Source organism: Stomoxys calcitrans, chromosome 3 (assembly GCF_963082655.1).
Source record: "Stomoxys calcitrans chromosome 3, idStoCalc2.1, whole genome shotgun sequence".
Lineage (NCBI taxonomy): Eukaryota > Metazoa > Arthropoda > Insecta > Diptera > Muscidae > Stomoxys > Stomoxys calcitrans.
The window spans coordinates 177346937-177354294 of NC_081554.1; positions in this window are offsets into that span (position 1 = coordinate 177346937).

A 7358-nucleotide genomic window follows, 5' to 3' on the forward strand; every position below is an offset into this window, starting at 1 on the left:
GCAGAAACATTCGACGTTCCTATCAATATGGGGCTCAAATGAAAATTATCCGGCAGTAGATTACAAATATGACATTAAAAATTAGGTCCAGGTAATGGGAGGTCGCCTCACTCCCAAATACCCCCAAATGGGCATATCAGCCGACCATGGCTATATGGGACTCAAATGGAAGGTATTGGGAAGTAGATTAGGAATATGACATAAAAATTTGCGTTCAAGTCTAGGTGGCGCTTTTCCTGCTAAAGTCAAACGTCAAATGGGTTATATGACCCATTATGCCAATATGGGACTCAAATGAAAGGTATTAGGTAGCTGATTGCAAATATGGCATAAAACATTAGGTCCAAGTAATGGGAGGTAAATGGGCATATCAGCCAACCATGGCTATATAGGATTCAAATGAGAGATATTTAGGAGTAGATTTCAAATATGACATTAATATTTGCGTTCCAGTCAAGGTGGCTCTTTTCCTCCTAAAATACATCGAATAGATTAATTGACTCATTATGGCAATATGGGACTCTAATGAAAGGTATTTGAGAGCAGAAAACGAATTTGATATCCAATTTTGGAGGTGCGCCCTAACTCACCCCTTAAACTGAACTTTATTTCCGTCTATAGCAATATGGAGCTCAAATCAACGGTATTTGGGAGTAAAGAACGGATTTGAAATCTACTTTTAAGGACAAATTGCCGGTGGCCTCCCCAGCCCCAAAACATCCTCCAAACGGTTCATACTTACCGACCATGACAAAATAGGGTTCAAACTAAGGAATGTGGGAGTGGACAAGAATTTGATATCCATATATGAATCGAAATGTCTGCCCTTAAAGCACTTCTTATTACCCTAATTTCAAAAATAGTAGATTTCGGAGATTGGTTAAGCGATTAGTTTGAAATTTTTTGCACTCTAACAATCACGGGTTCCGCGGCGATAGCCCAAAACCCGCCAAATGGATATATAGACCAAGCACGGCTCCCAAAAAAAAAAAAAAAATACCTCCCTATTCTATAAAAGCTATTTGGGGTGGCCATTTATTGATTTTCGGGAAATTTATATTCATTTTCGGGGCAAAGACCCTGTCCACCCCACCTTCAAACACAACTTATTTACCGATCATGCCATTATGAGACTTATACGGAATGTTTCTGAAAGTAGAGCACGAATCTTATATTTACTTTGATGGCCAAGTGATCACCCCCGAAATACCCCCTAAACCCGCAATATTTACCAATACTGTAATGTGGGGCTCAAAAGAAAGGCATTTGGGAGTAGAGTAAAAATTTGCCCAAGAACCGAGCAGGGGCAAACTTTTCATACATCAATGAGTATTTTTCGATTCAAGTTGAGTTTATCAACGATAGGGGACCTTTTTTATAGCCGAGTCCCTACGGTGTGCCGCAGTGCAACATCTCTTTGGGGAGAATTTTTTACATGACCATGCATGGTATGGTACCTCACAAATGTCGCCAGCGTTAAGAGGGGATAACCACCGTTTTAAATTTTGTTCGAAATTCCGCCAGGATTCGAATGCAGGCGTTGAGCGTTATAGGCGGACATAGGCTACAATAGCACGATATCCACATTCTGGGTGAAGTGTCCCCACCCTAAATAGGTATCAGAGAGTTAAAGAAGGCGCAGCGGAGCGGACCCTGTACAGCTGGTATGTAAATAAAGTTTAAATGTTCGTAAATGGAAATGGAAATGGTTAGAATTAGCCAATACTCTTCTGACCTTATCAAGCCATTTGGATGTTTGCCTATTGAAACAGAGATCAGAGATCCTACATACCATTAGGCCCAACTAAACATAAGGATTTCATACCCACCATCGAAGGATGGGGGTATATTCATTTTGTCATTCCGTTTGCAACACATCGAAATATCCATTTCCGACCCTATAAAGAATATATATTCTGGATCAGCGTAAAAATCTAAGACGATCTAGACATGTCCGTCCGTCTGTCCGTCTGTCTGTTGAAATCAGGCTACAGTCTTCAAAATAGGGATATTGAGCTGAAACTTTGCACAGATTCTCTTTTTGTCCATATGCAGGTTAAGTTCGAAGTTCGGACGATATCTTGATATAGCCCCTATATAGACCGATCCTCCGGTTTAGTGTCTTAGGCCCATAAAAGCCACATTTATTATCCGATTTTACTGAAATTTGGGACAGTGAGTTGAGTTAGGCCCTTCGATATTCTTCATCAATTTGGCCCAGATCGGTCTAGATTTGGTTATAGCTGCCATATAGACCGATCCTCCGGTTTAGGGTCTAAGGCCCATAAAAGCCACATTTGTTATCCGATTTTGCTGAAATTTGGGACAGTGAGTTGTGTTAGGCCCTCCGATATTCTTCTTCAATTTGGCTCAGATCGGTCCAGATTTGGATATAGCTGCCATATAGACCGATCCTCCGATTTAGGGTCTTAGGCCCAAAAGAGCCACATTTAGTATCCGATTTTGATGAAATTTGGGACTGTGAGTTGTGTCAAGCCCTTCGACTTCCTTCGTAAATTTGGTCCCGATCGGTCGAGATTCGGAGTGAAAGGTGGTTTACATATATACCCGAGGTGGTGGGTATCCATAGTTCGGCCCGGCCGAACTTTACGCCTTTTTACTTGTTTTAGTCTTTTTTTTTTCATTTTTAGTTTATGACATCCATGGAGACCAACTCTCCTTTTTGGATTTCAAAACTTTATGAAATCTTCTTTGATTTTTTTTGTCCTTACAGCAAAATCATTGGAATTGTTTAAAATTTCATTGGAAACCAATTGTTCGAACAAAAATTAATATTTTTCGCCATAGGGGGGCATTATTTTTTCCCTCCAAACCGCCTGCCTCTACGCCTTCACAGCCACAACGTGTAGCTAAGGATAAGAGGCTTTGGACGATTTACATTTCAATTCATAAAAGGGGTGGCATGAACTTCCGACAATCAAAGTCGCTTAAAACCTACTTTTGAGGTAGGTGGGAGATACATGGAACAAAACCAAAGCTGGTCCCATATGCAACTCACAACCTTTGATTTTATTTGCCATGGAAAAGCCAAGGCTTAACTTTTCGCCACCTCCACCCACCCTCCGTGGAAAGGAAACCAAAACAGAACCACTACACTATTAGTGATATTTTATTTATGCCTTATTTGCGGTACTTCATTACATCCGAAGGGGTAGTGTTGAATAGCGTTGTGGCGTTGTCAAGCCAAAGCATCTCGAATCATTGTAAATGCTGGCAAAGTCATTAAAATAATTAAACGTTGACAACACCACCAGCTAGCACCCCAACCAATTTTGAGACCCGGCAGGTAGCAATCATATCAAAATTCATTAAAAGTTACTTAAAAAATCCTCTTATGTGTGACATCTGTTAACTCATTTGGCTCGCCTGCCACCAGTCGCATATCTCAATGGCGGTCTAGCAACCAAAGCTCAAACTAAAAGGAGGAGATGTTTGCTAATGCAAAAGAGAAGAAAAAAAAAACCAACAACACCAAGAGGATTCTCATTAAACCAACCATAAATAATTAACAAAACAATTTATTTTCAAGGATATGTATGTGAGAAATAAAGACATAGAAAAAATCCTTTGCTGATAATGGTAAGAGTTTTCTTTTCCCAATGACTATGGTAAGAGCCTCATCCTTTCCAACCATACTTTTTCTTGTTTACGTTGTGATGTTTTTTTTTTCTTCGAAACAGCATTGGTGGAGAAAATAAGGCAGTAATTGCTGGCTTTTGCTTTGAATGTTTCAGTGGAAAAAATTGATATAAAAAAAACATAACATTCATATTAACATTGCCAACAGTGAGGTGCAAAATTTTAAGGATATTTAGCTTGGAAACAAGATAAGTGCAGAGGAATTATTAAAAAACAACAAGAAGCAAAATCGGATGATCGGTTTATATGGAAGTTATATCAAACTATGGATCGATTCAGACCTAATTGGGCACGTATGTTGAAGGTCATGGGAGAAGCCGTTGTACAAAATTTCAGCCAAATTGGATAATATCTGCGCCCTCTAGAGGCTCAAAAAGTCAAGATCCCAGATTGGTTTATATGGCAGCTATATCAGCTGATGAACCGACTTGAACCATACTTAGCACAGTTGTTGGAAGTGATACCAAAACACAATGTGCAGAATTTCAGTCAAATCGGACGAGAATTGCACCCTCTAGAGGCTAAAAAAGTCAAGACCCAAGATCGGTTTATATGGCAGCTATATCAAAACTGCCATATATATCAAAACTGCCAAAATATCAGCAAAATTTGACAATAAATGTGCCTTTTATGGGTCTAAGACCCTAAATTTCGAGATCGGTCTATAAGGCAGCTATATTGAGCACGGATTTTGAAGAGCCTTACGCAGCTTCCTATGCCAAATTGCAGAGAAATCGGAATATAAATGCATTTTTTATGGGCTTAAGACCCTAAAACGCTCCCTGCGTTTCATTACTGCGAAATCACAGTGGAATTAATTGCCTGATTGCAGATTGCCACTGAAACCTAAGTTAACCTAACTTTTGAACTTTTATTACTTTGGATAGATTCCCCATGCTATATATTTGCCTCTTAGTGTCTTCATTTCTTAGAATTATAGAATTGCGAAAAAATGTGACTCCAAAATGATACGCTTATTCAAGCTTAACAACTTTGAAAGGCAAAGAGATTCATGTTTGTTTGCTATTTTTACCTTATCCAACAAATCATGCCAAAGAAACGCATGTAAGCCTTGATGGTATGACACTCACTTACCCACACATGCACTGACACTCACATTAAGGGGATAGAAAAACCATGATGGAAAAAATTCAATGAATGGATGGATGAGGTGCCTTCATCATCACAGGCATCATACATAGTTTACGAATCATTAAAAGTAAACAATCCTTCCAAGTATTTTGTGTTATTTTTTTTTTCTTCAACCTCGGGTGGGGCTTTGCTTTCCCATGCTAGGTTGCTAGGATGTGAGAAGAAGAGTAGGCATCATTAGTGGACACCATGTGTAAACATTTTGCAGTACTTAAACATATTCTTTCATTCGCATCCTTATTCGAGGTTTTTGCCAAGTTTTAGAGCCTTTATGCTACATATCATCAACATCATCGATGTCAGCATGCTGAGGTATATATGATTGCAACCATTACAACCCAAAAGCCCAGGCCCCATTGGCTGCGCTTGTATATGTGTACCCATATGCTTCAGAGTGAAAGAGTAGGAGATGCAGAGTGAAGTTTGTTTGCCTGCTTGTGTGTGTGTGTGTGTGTTTAATGGTCCTGCACGTGTGTTCATTTGTCCGCAAACACTTGTAATTAATTGCAATAGCGGTTTTATGAAAGTAAATACCTCCTCCTCCCCCTTCACACAAACTCACACGACCAACCTCAAGGATATTAAGGGACAGAGAATATTTTTCTACGGTCTACGGCACTGTAAGGTAATGGTAAAGATGGTAGACAAACAAGACGAATGGGCAGACTCTTCACAGGAAATTGAAATGCCAGAAAGAGCAGATGAAACCGTAGCACAGGGTGAGCAATGGGGGACGGAGAGAAAGAGTATACGAGGAGCTGCTTTGTATGTACTACACTAGTTTGTCTCCTCAAAATGAGACAGTTTGTCATCACAAATTAGCTGGATAGTTTATTCCCCATTAGTTTTCTTGGGGTTCTGCTATGCATTACACATTGCAGCTTTGAGTGCAGGCATTCGGTCATTCATCAACACCTCTCTTTAATTGGCCACTCGTAGAGACCACTGCTTTAACATGGCTCACTTGACATATTTCAATGTCCTGAGTTCAAGATACTCTAGGCATAGGGATGGAAGTTTTAACGGATGACTCTCAAATTAGGGATGATGATAAGAAATGGTACCAAAACACCTATTGGCACCAAATACAAATATTTATGCACTCAATACCATAGATAGTCGTATCTGTCTGTAAAGCAACCATCCTCACAGAAAATAAAGTAAGAAAACTCAATTTGAAACTTGGGCTGATTTCCATTCCCAAAGGAAGAAAGAAGAAAGAAAACCCCTGTATGACCGGGGATATTTGCAAAATTGTTAAAGAGGTCCGCAGACTTTCGATCGATAATGATAATAACGCCGCCAAGATAAACAAGTAAAAGGGCGTTAAGTTCGGCCCGGCCGAACTTTGGATATCCACCACCTCGGCTATATATGTAAACCACATTTCGCCAAAATCCAGTGAAAAATGTATACCTCACGCCCCATAGCAGCTATATCGAAATATGTTCCAATTTGGACCAAATACTTATGAATCGCGAACAATTAATGCGCCTTTTATGGCCCCTAAACTTTAAATCGAGATATCTGCCTATATGGCAAATATATTCAAATCTAGACCGATCTGGACAAAATTAAAAAACGATATCGAGGGGCCTAACACACTTCACTGTCCCAAATTTCAGCAAAATAGGATAATAAATGCTCCTTTATGTCCCCAAAACCTTAAATCGAGAGATCGGTCTATATGGCAGCTATATCCAAATCTAGACAGATCTGGGCCAAATTAAGAAATAATGTCGAAGGGCCTAATTCAACTCACTGTTCCAAATTTCAGAAAAATCGGATAATAAATGTGGCTTTTATGGGCCAAAGACCCTAAATCGGCGGATGGGTCGATATGGCAGCTATATCCAAATCTAGACCGATCAGCCCAAATTGAAGAAGGGGCCTTACATAACATAAGGACTGACAGGAGGCAAGGGCAAGGCAAGGGCAAGGCAAGGGCAAGGCAAGGGCAAGGCAAGGGCAAGGCAAGGGCAAGGCAAGGGCAAGGGCAAGTTATGCGACAACAAAGGCCGTCAGACCCATAAGCTTTACGTTCTTTCTACTCAAAACCATGGAACGTATTGTGGACACCATGATAAAGAGTAGGACATCCAGCGAACTGCTCAAATACAAACATCTGGTCAATATTTTCACAGCGTGCTTAGGACTTGCATATACTCCCAAAGCCTGGCAGGAGGCAAGGGTGGTGTTTATACCCAAGCCCATCAAGGCAAGTTATGCGACACCAAAGGCCTACAGACCCATAAGCTTTACGTCCTTTCTACTCAAAACCATAGAACGAATTGTGGGCACCATGATAAAGAGTAGGACATCCAGCGAACTGCTCAAATACAAACATCATGCCTATGACAAGGGAAGGTCGGTGGAGACTGCCCTGCACATGTGTATAAAATAGAAGAATCCTTCGATGCCAAATCGTACACCCTGGCGGTATGCATTGACTTTGAAGGGGCTTCTAACAATGTGCGGACCGACAAACTGTTCCAATTCTTAGACCAGTACCGGGTGGACTCGGTCCTTAGAGACTGGATAAACCA